Below are 16,475 nucleotides of genomic sequence, written 5' to 3' on the forward strand. Positions count from 1 at the left end.
GGGGGTTCTGGGGGCTGGGAGGAGGCCACGGAAATGCTGTACTCAAGTGGGGTCTTGAAGCGGGCAAAGGGTGGGGTCGGCAAGCCTCAGCAGGTGAGAATAGCGAGGCGGAGCTGGGAAGGGGGACATGCAGCACCGTCGGATAACCTGGCGTGTGGAATGACAGAGCCCCTTGTTGGGGAAGACGTGGAGTACCATGTGACATTTGGGATATGTCCTGAAGACAAAAGGCAACCAACAAGTGGTTTTGATCTATTAATTCTTCCAATCAGAAAGAAATCCACTTTTTTTAAAAAGATTTTATTTATTTATTTATTTATTTATTTATTTATTTATTTATTTGCCAGAGACACAGCCAGAGAGGGAACACAAGCAGGGGGAGTGGGAGAGGGAGAAGCGGGCTCCCCACCAAACAGGGAGCCCGATGCGGGGCTCGATCCCAGGACCCTGGGATCATGACCCGAGCCGAAGGCAGATGCTTAACAACCGAGCCACCCAGGCGCCCCAAAAGAAATCCACTTTCATTGTTAAGAAATAATCCACGCTGTTGGTTAACTGAACATGATAATAAAAAAAAAAAACCGGCCCCCGAAAAAGTTATTTTGTTTAAAAAAAAAAAAAGTAGAGGCGCCTGGGTGGCTCAGCCGGTTAAGCGTCTGCCTTCGGCTCGGGTCATGATCTCAGGGTCCCGGCACTGAGTCCCGCTTCGGCTCCTTGCTCAGCGGGGAGCCACCTCCTCCCTCTGCCTCTGTTCCTCCCCGCCCCTCCACTTTCGCTCTCTCTCAAATAATTTTTTGAAAAGATAATAAATAAATAAAAGTCGTTTTGACCAGAAAAGAAAGGAAAAACAATCCACACATTTCAGAAATAACAGGTTCCTGTTCTCCATCCCCAGCCATGTTTTCCGCCCATCCCCCACTCCGGTATCAAAACGACTGTTTATCATTTGCTGCATTCTTGTTTTTTAGGAAAAACAGCAGGTGAGAGTGGCAAAAAGGAAAAAAATAGCAAGACCTGTCACACAGACCCTTGGAAGTAATTTAAGCAAAGAGGACTGGTGAGCCCAAACTCTTGCAGGCAGCCAGGGGCTCCCACGGGCCCAAAATAAAGCAAAGAAGAACACCAGGGCGTTGAGCTCTTTGTATTCGTAGTTGGGCTGGAGGCAAAGGGAGGGCCCGAGGCCAGCTGCGGTTCCATCCTGGATGAAGGGCATTTCTATTAATTAAGCCAAGGAAACAGGTGGGAGCCCCAGGTTTACGGGCTGGACGGGGGAGTACTGAGCTTGGTTCAGGAAACATCGGAGGCGGTGGTTCCTGCAGCTGGAGGAGCATTACAGAGCATAAAGAACATGTATTGCACGTGTGGAAACATGGACGAAGACGGGCCAAAGCATTGACCACGGGTAGAGAGGAGGTGGCACGGGCGCAGAAGCTGCCCTGTGGGAATCGCGGGGACGTGGGTGTCGACCACACCTAGCTGGGTGTAGACCGTGGAGATGCCATGTAAGACGCGGTGTGAGACCCAGAGACCCCCGTGGCTGCAGTGACATCACGGGGAGAGTGAGTCACTCCCTGCTCGCCCCGGGTGGGGGGCAGCAGTGCGGTTCCTTCCACTTCTGAAGGTGGCTCTGAAGGTGTCCTGTTCTCCCTCCCCTGGCTGGACTGTGGTTGCGACCGCGAGAGCCAGAGCAGCTGCCCTTGACGGAGAAACGTGCTCCCATTGTGGGAGGGGCGGGGCCTGGGTCCCCAACACCCTGGTGTGACAGAGCCCCCCAGCCCCGCCCCGCCCTGCCTGGCTTTTATGTGGGACACTAGGAAGTGATGATGTCGAGGCAGGCCACTGTTAAGTTTGAGTTTTTCTACTACAGCCAAATCTGATCTACCACCTGCGTGAACTTGGGCATGGTACTCTTTCAGCCTTGTTCTCTTTTGGCAAATTGGCCTAATAGTTGTTCATGGTAAAGGACCGAAGACATCCAGGTCTCTGTCAGCCGGGGTCTGGGTAAACGAACTGGTACATCCGTGCAAGGGATTGGGGACCTGCTCTCTGAATGGCTTTAGAATGTTCTTCAGCGTAGATCGTTAAATGAAAAGACAAGGTGAAGAAAAAAATGAAACACCTTTGAAAGAATGAATGCTTACATCTGGGGAAAATAGAACCGGCTGCAACTGAAAGAGGGTGGAAGCTATACATCTCTGAATTTCCTTATTGTACAGATTTGACTTTAGAGTTTCCACAGTTTTCAACTGTAAGCAATGCCTACAAATCAAAAACCAAACGAAGCAAACCTAACTTGTACCCAGTTACACAGAAAAGAACTATTCCAAGAGACTTGAGAACACGACCAATTGATTATATAATCCTTTGTGGATTTACCCTGAAGACAGAAAAGGGCAAAAAACATTTCAAATTTGTTTTCAGTAACCCTATCCTTCGTGGTGGCGTCCGCATTGTTATTCCGAGCCGGTCCCGTTTGTGTTGTGAGATAAAGCAAAAAGTATCTGTTGCTGTTGGGAACTGAGAGTTTCAGCACAGGAGAAAGGAGATGCAAATGCAGGACTGGTGAGGTTGAATACAAATTATGCAGTCCCGAAGCTGAATTAGAAGTAGTATCACTATGAAGTCATGATGAGTTTTATCTTAAAAAAATATTTCGGGGCGCCTGGCTGGCTCAGTCAGCAGAGCACGACGTGCCTCTCGATCTCAGGGTTGGAAGTTCGAGCCCCACGTTGGGTGCAGAGATTACTTAAAAGTAAAATCTTTTAAAAATATATTTCGTAGCCAATATATATATATATTTCGTAGCTCTGTCCACTGCTGAAAAGGCCTAGAAACAATGACCTATAGAAATGGGCACCACTAGGTCCCAGACTGTGGTTTCTAAATACCTTATCCCACTACAAAGAATTGAGCTTCCTTTGAGAAACGGTTGATTGCAGTTTGGGGAGTGTGCACGGACACAATAAGCTGGTGGGGCTTTGTCAAAAAGACACAGCAGCCAACTTGGAGAAGCCTCCAATAGGATAAATATGGACGGCTTTGAGCATCAGTGAGGATAGCTGCAATGAATAAATAAGCATGAATTGTTCAAATTGTGAGTTCATAAAGGTATGCAAAACCAAATTCCCTTGATTCCCCCGATGGAGGAGTGTTGGGGAAAACCTCATCATTTGAAAACTTGGCAAAGGGAAAGAATTGAGCATTTCCCCTGCCTTTCCCATGTGAAAGGAAATGTTTTGCTCTACGACAGGATCCCAGCCAGCACCTGAAGAAATCCCAGAATGCTACCAGTTTACGACCCTTCATGAACGAGTGGATCTAGGCAATGATCGTTTATGAATGCCAACATTACCAAAAATAAAGGAAAATACAAAAAGGAATAACCAGGTTTTGTGAGCCTCCTGATGGGAAAACACTTCACCTCCTATGAAGTTGTCTTGCCAAAAATTTGAACCTGAAGACTGATCAAGCCGTGCTCCCCAATAGAAATATAACGTGAGGGACGCCTGGGTGGCTCAGTCGGTTAAGCGTCTGCCTGAGTTCTGCTCAGGTCATGATCCCGGGGTCCTGGGATCGAGCCCCTCATCGGGCTCCCTGCTCGGCGGGGAGCCTGCTTCTCCCTCTCCCTCCGCCTGAAGCTCCTCCCGCTTGTGCTCTCTCTTTCAAATAAATAAAATCCTTAAAAAAAAATAATAAATTGTTTAAAAAAAACCCCAACATGTATTTTACACACACACACACACACACACACACACACCCCACTTTTTAATTTCGACTGGCCACTTTTCAAGTCCTCAATAGCCCCATGTAGCTAGTGGCTACCATGCTGGACGATGCAGGTCTAGATCTAGTCATAATATACAGGAAATACAGGGGGACAGAAGAACATGTTAGGATGCTATGGGCGTGTATTCAGCAAAAGCCAGGCTGAGGCTCTACAAGGCAAGTGATGCAGTTTCTTCAAATAAGCTGTAAGGGGGAAACGGATGGAGGGGAACCTATAGACTGAAAAGACTTAAACACTAAGAGTTGGGGAATATGGATCTTAGAGTCTGATTTGTACAGTGGTTTTATTTTATTTTTTTTAAGATTTTAGTTATTTATCTGACAGAGAGAGAGACAGCGAGAGCAGGAACACAAGCAGGGGGAGTGGGAGAGGGAGAAGAAGACTCCCCGCCGAGCAGGGAGCCCGATGCGGGGCTCGATCCCAGGACCCTGGGACCATGACCAGAGCCCAAGGCAGACGCTTAACGACTGAGCCACCCAGGCGCCCCTTAGAGTCTGATTTGAGCAAACTAAAAAACAACGTATTTGTGAAAACCAGGGGTGCCTGGCTGGCTCAGTTGATAGAGCACGCAACTTTGATTTCGAGGTCCTGAGTTGGAGCCCCACGTTGGGTATTGAGTTTACTTAAAAATAAATTGGGGTGGGCGCCTGGGTGGCTCAGATGGTTAAGCATCTGCCTTTGGCTCGGGTCATGACCCCAGGGTCCTGGGATCAAGTCCCGCGTCGGGCTCCCTGCTCAGCGGGGAGCCTGCTTCTCCCTCTGCCTCTCTCTCTCTCTCTCTCTCTGTCTGTCTTTCATGAATAAATAAATAAAATCTTTAAAAAAATAAATAAATAAATTGGGGTGCCTGGGTGGCTCAGTCCTTAAGTGTCTGCCTTTGGCTCAGGTCATGATCCCGGGGTCCTGGGATCGAGCCCCGCATCGGGCTCCCTGCTCAGCGGGAAGCCACTTCCTCTCCCGCTCCCCCTGCTTGTGTTCCCTCTCTCGCTGTGTCTCTGTCCAAAAAAAAAAAAACTTTAAAAAATAATAATAAATAAATAAAAAGAATTTTAAAAATATATATTTGTGAAAACCAGGGAAATAAGAACACTGAACATTTTTTGGTGGAGTCCTTATCTTTTAGGAATACATGCTAAAATATTTATGAGTGAAATAACAAGATATCTGCGATTTGCATCAAAGTCATCCAGGAGGGGTAAGGAAGAGGTATAGATGAAACAAGCCTGATCATCAGTTGGTAATTGTTGAAGCTGGTGATGGGTACACGGGGGTTTATTTCCATTATACTCTTTTTCTCATTTTGGTTATATTTGAAATTTTCTACAATAAAAAAAAAATTGTATAGGGCGTCTGGCTGGCTCAGTCAGTAGAACATGCGACTCTTGATCTCGTGGTGGTGAATCTGAGCCCCATGCTGGGTGTGGAGCCTGCCTAAAAAAAAAGTTAAAAAAAATGTTTTTTGATGACTATCAATACCTATCTTTCAGAGTTGTTGTGAGGATTAAATGAGATACCATATGTAGAGCACCAAGCACCAGGCCCAATAGATGGTAGGCACCAGATTAATGCTTATGTTTCTTCGTTTAAAAATGCTGAACACTTGGGGTGCCTGGCTGGCTCAGTTGATAGAACATGTGAACCTTGATCTTGGGGTTCTAAATTTGAGCCCCACGTTGGGTGTAGAGATTACCTAAAAATAAAAAAATCTTGGGGCATCTGGGCGGCTCAGTCGGTTTAGTGTGTGCCTTTGGCACAGGGTCACGATCCCAGGAGCCCCGGGATGGAGCCCCGCATTGGGTTCCCCGCTCCACGGGGAGCCTTCTTCTCCCTCTGCCCTTCACCCCACTCGTGCTGTCTTCTCTCTCGCTCTCTCTCTCTTTCAAATAAATAAATAAAATCTTTTTAACAAAATCTTAAAATAAATAAAATTAAACTAAAAAGTCATGTACTTTAAAAAAATAGACCCTGAAGTGAGCCTGCCCCTTCACACACAATTTGTAAATTTCTGCAAGCTAGATTTGTGTTTTTCTTATCTCAACCATCTGTTGATGACCTGTTTGCTGGGAAAACGCAGAGATACCATGGCAAATGCTAGTTCTCAATGGCAAAAGCTAGAGGGGTCACAGAAGGGGCCAGACTTCCCTGGGTATGCAGATTATATAGTTTTAAGTGGTTTAAATATCCAAAAGCCAAAAATAAAAATAAATGACTGAGGGCAAATGCTAAATTTGAATGTAAACAGGAACAAATTAAACTTTGTATCACATTGACAACATCACCCCACAGAAAAAAGTTAACTGAAGTAAGTTTCAAGCAGAACACGGAGTACACATCCTTAGTGGAATATATTCTGACTGAGCCACCCAGGAGCCCCTTTTTTTTCTTTTTTCTTTTCTTTTTTTAAGTAGGTTCATGGAGCCTAACTATATGGAATATATTCTAAGGACAAAAAGAACTGCAAAGATATCTTGAACTCTACTTAGCAGATCTCGTGTAGTGGTATTTGTATCATAATTCTGAACGTATTTTACGTGCATCATAGGACAAAGCAAAGATACTGGTGATGTTGGAAACCACCGTGTGAGAAGGGAAATATGAATATAGAATGTAGGGAAGAGAAAGCACCCTGTGATGCTGGATTTGAATTGTCAACTCAAGATTTAAACAAAACAAATACAATGTGGATTTTTAAGTTCTGTCCACTAAAATGGCCAAAAAGACATTGACGCTCCAGTAACAATGAGCACATCTAGCAGCAAGTTCTTGGTTTCTAAATACCATTCTCCGCCTTCAAGAACCAGGGACTGCTTGAAGAAATGGCTGACCCCGAGTCTGTAGCAAGGAGCCTACAAAGTGAGCCTTGCCTGTGGAGGGATAGACTGGCAGATGGGCTGAGTCAGGACATGGCATCACCTCTGTAGTGTTCTTGTCAAAAATGTGCAACCCAGGGACGCCTGGGTGGCTCAGTCGTTATGTGTCTGCGTTTGGCTCGGGTCGTGACCCCTGGGTCCTGGGATCGAGCCCCACATCGGGCTCCCTGCTCTGCGGGAAGCCTGCTTCTCCCTCTCTCACTCCCCCTGCTTGTGTTCCCTCTCTAGCTGTGTCTCTCTGTGTCAAATAAATAAATTTTTTAAAAAAAACGTGTAATCTGAATCCAATCATGAGGAGACAGCTAAATCCAGAATGTGGGACATTCTGCAAGACAACTGGCCTGGCCTTCCTTTATTTTTATTTTTTAATCCATGTCATGAAAACAAAAGCAGAAGGGAATGTTCTATATTAGAGAAGATGAAGAGACAAGGCAATCAAATGCAACACATGAACCTAGATAGAATTCTAGGACAGAAAAAAAATTGCTATAAAACTCTTGGGGGGCGCTGGGTGGCTCGGTCGGTTAAGCATCCGACTCTTGTTTCGGCTCAGGTCATGACCTCAGGGTCGTGAGATTAGGGAGAGAAGACTCAGCACAGGGTCTGCTTGGGATTCTCTCTCTCTCTCCCTCTGCCCCTTGCACTCTCCCTCTCTCTCTCTCTAAAAATAAATCAATAAAATCTTTTAATAAATAAATAAAACACTTTGGGGACTACTGGAGAAATTTTTAAAAATCAACCTTAATGAGGTATAATTTACATACAATAAAAGACACCCATTTCAATGTACAGTTCTATGAGTTTTGACAATCTCACAACCCTGTAACCACCACTCCCAGTCAAGCATCTAACGTGTTCATCACCCCCCCCAAGAGTTTCCTGGTGCCTCTTTGCTTTCAATGACTCCCTCACCCCAGGCAACCACTGATGTGGTTTCTCTCACTATAGAGTTAAATGGGAAATTGAAATAAAAGGCTATAAATTAGAGGGCATTATTGAATAAATGTAAATTTTCTTAGTGATAATGGCGTTGTGGTTATGTAAGAAAATGTTCTTGTTCTGGGGCGATGTACGCTAGGGTGTTTAAGGGTGAATTTTCATGACATCTGTAATTTACTTGCAAATGGTTCAGCAAAAAGTACACACACACAGAGATAACAAAAACATGGCAAAATATTACTAATTGTGTATCGAGGTAAAGCATATATTAAACTGTTCTTTCAACTTTTCTATAGATTTGAAATTTTTCAAAATAATAAGTTGAGGGGAAAAAAGGAAAAAAAATTGTAATTTTCATCTCAGCCTTTTTTCAATGCCTCTCCAAGCAGCTTCCTGAGAGAAAGATGAGACAGAGGCAGGTTAAAACATTTATTACCGTGTCACTCTTCTCCTTTTTTCCAAAAGGTATTAGGATGCTGCCGAAAACAGAAGGCCCAAGAGGTTTTGTGCCCCTCTCCATCAAGACCCCTCCTGAAGCCCAGGTGCAGAGTTTGGGGGGGTTGGATGTGGGTCTGGCTTTGGGGGAGGGGTGTCTCTCCTTCTCACGCTGAAGTCACCCCCTGTCTTAATTCATTCAGGCTGCTATAATAACAAAGTACCGTGGAGTGGGTGGCTCCTAAACAATGGAGATTTCTTTTTTTTTCCCAATATTTTATTTATTCATTTATTTGAGAGAGAGAGAGAGAGAGGAGAGAGAGAGTGTGAGCGCAAGCGTGAGCAGGGGGAGTGGGAGAGGGAGAAGCAGACTCCCTGCGGAGCAGGGAGCCCGATGTGGGGCTCGACCCCAGGACCCTGGGATCATGACCTGAGCCGAAGGCAGAAGCTTAATGACTGAGCCACCCAGGTGCCCCGGATGGCTGCTTTCTTACCGTGTCCTTGTGTGGTGGAAAAGTAGCCAGCTAGCCCTGTGGCCTCTTTTATAAGGGCACTAACCCCACTCTTGAGGGCTCCACCTCATGACCTAGTCACCTCCCGAAGGCTCCAGCTCCTCAGGTAGGGTTCTGAGAGGTGAATTTGGGCGGGGGACGGGGGACACCCACGTTCAGTTCCTAGCGCCCTCCTTCCGAGAGCCCCCTGGCTCAGACGAACAGATTTCTGAGGATGGATTGGGCCACCAGGTCTCCAACCCGAGCAGAGAGGTCCTCATGAAGTCCCTGCAGACAGGCAGCCAAAGCCAAGTCGCTGGCCAGAGCGGGCCACGAGAAGGCACAGCTCACACCTGCCCTGGGGGGCATAGTCCACCCATGGTCCAGGCCACGGCTCCCCTGGATCCGGCTCCACGTTCAAGCCAAGGCCACACTTCCTGTGGGCCCTTCCCAGCCGGTGACTGAGCATAGCAGCCGTGCTGAGGCAGGCTCATTCTGGCAAAACGTGGGCCTCCTCCAGTGGGTGGCCTGGCTTAGGACGCAAGGGCCTGGCTGAACTGGAACGCACTCCCTCCGAGTCCCACGCACCCCACCTTCCTTCCCTCACCTTCTGCAAGTGGCCCACCTGACGAGGGTGTGAAGGCTCCCCTTCACCTTTTCCTGCTTACTTCCCCAAGACTCGCTTTCCTGTCCCATTCCAGCTTGCCTCTGCCTCTGGGCCTACCCAAACACCTAAACACGTACACACTTTCCCTGGGTCCCACGTGCTGTGAGAAAGGACTGGGGGCAGGGTTAGCAGGGGCCACATCTGCTTTTGGAAGCTGGTGTTTTTCCTCGGCGTGCTTATATTAAAGAGAGGAAGAGAAGGAAAAAGAATGAAAAGGCCGGCTCTAGATGAGTGGGCAGGCCAGGGAAGGCCTCTCCGGGGAGGGGGTGTTAGAGCAGACGAGTGGATAAATAAGTTGGCTTACAGTCAACCAATGAGATACTAGACCCGAGCTACAGCAACCAAGGTAGATGCATGTCCCAGACATAACTGATCAAAATAGAAGGTAATTTACAGAAGAATGTGCATGGCATGGCACATTTATGGAACATTACAAACAGGCACCATCCCCTGTTATAGTCTTAATGGGTTTCTGACTAGTTGGTAAAGATAAAAAACAGAAGAGGAGTGATACAGACCTGATTCAGGATAGTTGTCACCTAGGGGGGCAGCAGAGGGAGGGAAATGGTTACCGGGTGGGGGAGGGGGGGAAGGAGGAGGAAGACAAAAGGAAGGGAGGGAGGGAGGGAGAGAGGGAGGAAGGAAGGAAGGAAGGAAGGAAGAAGGGAGGGAGGGAGGGAGAGAGGGAGGAAGGAAGGAAGGAAGGAAGGAAGGAAGGAAGGAAGGAAGGAAGGAAGGAAGAAAGAAAAGAAAAGAAAAGAAATAATAGAAAAGAAAAAAAGAAAGAAAGAAAAGAAAGAAGAAAGGGAGCAGGCTCCGGATATGAACTTTGGAAGCCAAAGTTTCTTCTGATTGGAACCTGTGTGATGCTTAAAATAACAGAAGTAAACAGTTTCTGGTCTTCAGGCACATCCTATGTCTACAATTCCAGAAGGAAAATCCTAAGAGTTTGCAATGATCTCTTATCTGCCCGGCTTTTCTCTACAGATTAATCTTGCTGGCGGGCGGGAGCATGACCCTGAATACATTTTGGAGGCAACTTTGAGGCTAGGTGATTGGCCCAAGGCTTAACTTTTGCCTCAGCCTCTGCGACCCCCAACTCTGCGGGATTTGCAAGGTCTATACAAGTGCTAATAACGTTCCCAGCCAAAGGCTTCGGGCTAAAAGGGCGAGACCTTTCTAAGGTGGCCTGGTGGCTGCGTTACACCGCTGGATTTCAATCCTCCAATAAAAGAAGCAAGGAAGGTTCGTATCACTCCTTCCTTCAACTGCCTCTCTCTTTCACTCGATTCCTTCAAATATTGTATTTTTAAAAAATTTTTTCTTAAGTAGGCTCCACACCCAACGTGGGGCTCGAACTCACGACCCCAAGTTCAAGAGTCACACGCGCTACTGACTGAGCCAGCCAGGCGCCCCTCCTTTGATTCCTTCTATCCATTCTCCCTTCCCTGCTGACCCCTGTTCCAGTTGTGACAGTTGCATAAAGTCACCCCATTTTATTACATTTTATTGAAATTGTAATTCTCTGTTGTGTTGGACCTGTTGTCCTTCTTTAGAACATTAGCTCATTCTTTTGAAAGCAGGGTAGGAAAAGGTCAACAACCTGATAGGAAAATATACACCATGTGACTAGGAGGGTCATAGAAAATAATGCAGATGGCCCTTAAACATGTGAAAAGACGTTCAATCTTGCTAATAAGAAGAAGAATGTGAATTACTATGTTGCCCCTGTCACATGGACATAAGCCCAAAGGTTTGACAACATACTCTGTGGGGGAGGCGGTGTGGAAACAGGCGTTTTCATACCTTGCTGGTTGGAATATAAAATGGTACAGCCATTATAGGGGGAAATTGGGCAACATTGAGCAAATTTACCCTTTGGTGTGGCAATCACACTTCTAGGAATTGATCCCAAAGATATTACTACAAAATACACGAGAGGATGTATGCAGAAAGCTATACTCTGGAGCAGGGTTTTTTTGTGTGTCTGTGTTTTTTTTTAAGATTTTAGGATGCCGGGTGCCCCTGTAGAAGTTTTTGTAATAGCAAAAGATTGGAAGCAGCCCACGTACCTCTAATCGGGGACTGGTTGAATAAAACGAAATCAGCCCCAAGCGTTATGGCTTATACTGGCATAAGGACATATAGACCATTGACCAGGGTGCCAAGACTACTCAGTGGCAGAAAGGACACTCTTTTTAACAAATGATGCTGGGAAAACTGAATCCACGCACAAAGAATGAAGTTGGACCCCTACCTCACACTGTACCCCGAAATTAACTCAAAATGGACCAATGACCTAAGTGTGAGAACCAAAACTATACAACTTTAAGGAGAAAAGGAGTGAATCTTGGTTAGGCAATGCTTTTTCAGATATGACAGCAAAAGCACAAGCAACCAAAGAAAAAATAAATTGAGCTTTTTCAAAATTAAAAACTTTTTTTTTTAGATTTTATTTATTTATTTCAGAGAGAGAGAATGAGAGATAGAGAGCACAAGAGGGAAGAGGGTCAGAGGGAGAAGGAGACTCCCTGCTGAGCAGGGAGCCCGATGTGGGACTCGATCCTGGGACTCCAGGATCATGACCTGAGCCGAAGGCAGTCGCTTAACCAACTGAGCCACCCAGGCACCCTCAAAATTAAAAACTTTTGTGCTGCAAATGATACCATCAAGAAAGTGAAAAGACAACCCATAGACTGCGAGAAAATATTCACAAATCATACATCTGATAAAGGACTTATATCCAGAATATATAAAGAACTCTTACAATTCAATAATAAAAGGACAAATTAAATTACCCAATTAAAAAATGGGTAAAGGAGGGGCACCTGGCTGGCTCAGTTGGAGGAGCGTGCAACTCTTGATCTCAGGGTCATGAGTTTAAGCCCCACGTTGGGTAGAGAGCTTACTCAAATAAATGAAAACAACAACAACAGAAAAATGAGTGAGGGATTGGAATAGACATTTCTGCAAAGAAGATATGTAAGTGGCCAATAAGTACAAGAAAATATGTTCGACATCATTAGTCATCAGGGAGATGCAAATCAAAACCACGGTGAGCTACCACTTCACACCCACTAGGATGGCTGTAATCAAAAGACAGACAAAACAGGTATTGGCGAGGATATGGAGAAATTGGAACACTATGCGCAACTGATGGGAATATAAAATGATGCGGCCACTTTGGAGAAGAGTTTGGCAGTGCTTCAAAATGTTAAATTAGAGGGGCACCTGGGTGGCTCAATTGGTTGAGTGTCTGCCTTCGGCTCAGGTCATGATCTTGGGGTCCTGGGATCGAGCCCCGCGTTGGGCTCTCTGCTGGGTGGTGGGGGGGAGCCTGCCTTTCCCCCTTCCCTCTCCCTCTGCCTGCCACTCCACCTGCCACTCCCTTGTGCGTGCGCGCTCTCTCTCTGTCAAATAAATAAATAACATCTTTTAAAAAAAATTGTTAAATAGAAAATTTCCCGTAAGCCTGCCCCGGCAATTCCATTCCCAGATGTGTACCCAAGAGATACGAAGACATATGCCCAGAGAAACACTTGTAGACGTTCGTAGCAGTGTGATTCCTAAGATCCAAGCAGTAGATAGAAACCAGATGCCCATCAACTAATGAAAGGATAAATGTGAAAATGAGGTCTCTCCACACAATGGAATATGATTCAGCCACTAAAAGGAAAGAAGGAGTGGCACCTGCTACATCACGGATGGACCGTGAAAACATGATGCTGAGTGAAAGAAGCCAGACACACAAGGCCACGTATTGTACGATTCCATTTGTACGAAAGGTCCACAATGGGCACGTCTACAAAGACAGAAAGTAGATTCGTGGTTGTCGGGGGCTGGGGGAGGGAGGGGAGAGGGGAGTCTGGGGCTTTTTTTTTTTTAAAGATTTTATTTATTTATTTTGAGAGAGAGAGAATGAGAGACAGAGAGCACGAGAGGGAAGAGGGTCAGAGGGAGAAGCAGACTCCCCGCTGAGCAGGGAGCCCGATGTGGGACTCGATCCCGGGACTCCAGGATCATGACCTGAGCCGAAGGCAGTCGCTTAACCAACTGAGCCACCCAGGTGCCCCTGGGGCTTTTTTGGTGGGTGATGAAAGTACTCTAAAACTGATCACGGTGATGGTCGCACGAGTCTGTGATGACACTAAAACCCTTGAATTATACACTTTGAGTGAGTGAATTTTATGGCATGTGAATTATATTTCAATAAAGATGTCAAAAAGGAACTTCTGGTTTGGCTGGGTTCCAAAGGCAAGCATCCCTTAAAAGCGGGGACCACTCAGAAGCTGTGTTGCCTGGGGCGCGTGGGTGGCTCAGTCGGTTAAGCGTCTGCCTTCGGCTCAGGTCATGATCCCAGGGTCCCGGGATCGAGCCCCACGTCGAGCCCCACGTTGGGTTCTGCCCTCAGTGGGGAGTCCCCTTGTCCCTCTCCCCCTGCCCCTCCCCTTGCTCGTGCTCTTTCTCTCTCAAATAAATAAATAAATCTTAAAAAAAAAAAAAACACACCAAAGAAGTTGTGTTTCCTTTCATGACCCGCAATGCCACTACTCATCATGTTCTATTTGCTACCAGTGAGTAGCTGAGGCCGGCCTGTATTCAAAAAGAGATGGTTTAGATTCCATCTTGTGTGGGAAGAGTGTCAAAGAATCTGGAGGCATGTTTTAAAGCCATCATGCTTCCTCTGCCCCGCACATGCTCCAAATCTTTACAGGCGGGAAATCCTTGAGTGCATGGAAACCAAGGAACCCCACTGAAGTGCCTGGGGAGGGCTGTAATGTTTCACGAAGCAACCCGCACGAGCAGTTCGGGCCCCGCTGCCCATCCGTGCCCTGTCTTGGGCTGACCCGTGGACGGAACAGGGCCCTGTGGAAAGGGGCCGGTGATGCCCTGCGTCAGACTGCTGCCATGTCTTCGGACTCTCCAGAAGAGAAGCCAGTAATCCGGGTTTTATGTGAGCCCTCACAGTCGTTCATGACATTGATAAAAACGCTGTGTAGGCCAAATAAAACCACCCCGGTTAGGCTCTGGGGCTCACCAGTTTGCAAACTCCGGTGTATGGCCTGGAGATTTTTTTCACTCGCACAAAAATACGGCATACAAATTTCCAGATGATTCAACCCCTGTGTAGGGGCAAAGAGACCACTTCAAGAGCCTCTGGCTCAGAGAAACAGTGCAGTGAGGCCGGCGAGCCTGGGGTCTTGGTTAATTTCCTGATAAATAAATCAGGGAATCCAGTGTATGGCAGGAGTTTAAAAAATTCTTTTAATTTAAAAATTTAAAATTTTTTATTATACAAATGAACTGCAAGCCCATGGTGCCGGGGGCGGGGGGGAGGGAGACGGGGGAGGCAAGGTTTGGGTGATTATGCTTTCAATTTTCTTTTTCTGTGCATCTCTCTGTTTTGTTTTGTTTTGTTTTCGTGTGCTTTATAAGCAGCTTTTAAAACAATATATGGCAAACATCTTTCAATGTGAATGACTATACTTCTTTGTCAATATTTTTGATGGTTGACATGGTATTTTATTGTCCTGGGATGTATTTAATCAACACTCTGCTATACCAGTAGAGAACAGCTTTGGATTTGAGGGCCAAAACCAAAAGGGTGAACAAAAACAGCACATGAATAAAATAATAGTGACTTAAATAAGATCGAAGGTTTTTTTTTTTAACAAAATAGAAGTTTATTTATTTTTATTTTTTATTTTTAAAGATTTTATTAATTTATTTGGCAGAGAGAGAGCAGGAGAGCACAAGCAGTGGGAGCGGCCGAGGGAGAGGGAGAAACAGTCCCCCTGTCAAGCAGGGAGCCTGACGCAGGACTCAATCCCAGGACCCCAGGATCATGACCTGAGCCGAAGGCAGTCGCTTAACCAACTGAGCCACGCAGGCGCCCCGCAAAATAGAAGTTTAAATCTCTTTCACAATAAGGAAGTCTAGAGGTAAGCAGTGCTGTGTCGCCATACCAACTTTTGCTCTGTCTCTCTCCACACACAGCTTTTTTTTTTTTTCCCCCCACACACGGCTTTTACCTCATGGTTCAGTGAAGCTGCCAGAGTGCTGGCCATCATATCCACATTCCAGATAGCAGGGAGAAGGAAGGGACAAGTCACACCTGCCTCTTGTAAGATATCTCCCAGAAGTCATCACAAACAGCTCCATATGTGCCATGGATGAGAATTTAGTCATACACTCATAGCTAGGTGCAAGGGAGGCTGGAAACACAGCCCCGACTCTGGGCATTCTGTGCCTCTTTAGAAAACATAGTATCCAAACTGTGCAAACTGTGGCCTCTATTCTTTTTTTTTTTGGAGTAGGTTCTACACCCAACATGGGACTTGAATTCACGACCTGGAGATCAAGAGTCGCATGCTCTAAGGACTGAGCCAGCCAGGTGTCCCTAAACTGTGGCCTCTAGATACCATTTTCCACTGAAAAGAATCAGGGCTTTTTGGAGAACTGACTGATTCCAGACCTGGAGCAGAAAATACAAGCTGAGTCTGGAACATCTTACACAAGAAAGCAAGGAAACTTTCAAAGTTTGACATGGATTATGTGAAATAAGCATCTCTCTTGTCAGGCAACTATTATTATAGCCTTTCTGCGCCACATAACCGACCCTAATCCTAACTGATACTGCAGTTTCCCTTAAGAATGAGTAGCAGAGTGCTCGCTTTGGCCGCACGTACACTAAAATTGGCACAATACAAAGATTAGCATGTTTCCTGCTCAAGGATGAGACGCAAATTCGTGAAGTGTCCCATTTTATTTTGCATGGTAGCTACACTTGCGGCGAGCATAATGTAATATAGAAGTTGAATCACTATGTTGTACACCTGAAACTACAGTAACATTGTTACATTACTCAAGAAAAAAAAAAAGAAAGAAAAAAGAAATGAATAGTAGGGGGGAAAAAGGCAAAGAGAATGTGGTCAAATCTGCATTTCAACTCGGGTCTGATCTGAGTTCAAATCAATGGCCTTCTCTGTAGACTAGAACAAGAGTAATGCCCTGGGTTGCCTGAAGGATTAATTGGGATCCTGTAAGTAACTGGTTTAGGACAATGCTTAGCATGATGAACGGATTCGGTGCGAAAGGCATGTCAGCTGCTGTAAGGCTTGCTAGGGTGGTCACAGGTAACTCAAACTCCCAACTGGTCAACAGCGACCTCATGGTAGTACTTTCTGGAGGGACTCCCTGTCTGATGAGCGGCTGCATCACCTTCCCAGCTGTGCACACCATAAACCAGGGGGTTGTCCTCTCCCACAGATAATCAGTCCAACTGA

The 16,475-nt window shown here is 46.1% G+C and overlaps 1 non-coding gene across 1 annotated transcript; it reads left to right on the forward strand.

Moving 5' to 3' along the window:
• Nucleotides 1-15,855: 15,855 nt before the first annotated feature.
• Nucleotides 15,856-15,959, forward strand: LOC113931633. The gene has a single exon (XR_003522795.1). It is a non-coding gene; the product is annotated as a U6 spliceosomal RNA (small nuclear RNA).
• Nucleotides 15,960-16,475: the final 516 nt, after the last annotated feature.

This window comes from Zalophus californianus, chromosome X (genome assembly GCF_009762305.2).
Source record: "Zalophus californianus isolate mZalCal1 chromosome X, mZalCal1.pri.v2, whole genome shotgun sequence".
Classification (NCBI taxonomy): domain Eukaryota; kingdom Metazoa; phylum Chordata; class Mammalia; order Carnivora; family Otariidae; genus Zalophus; species Zalophus californianus.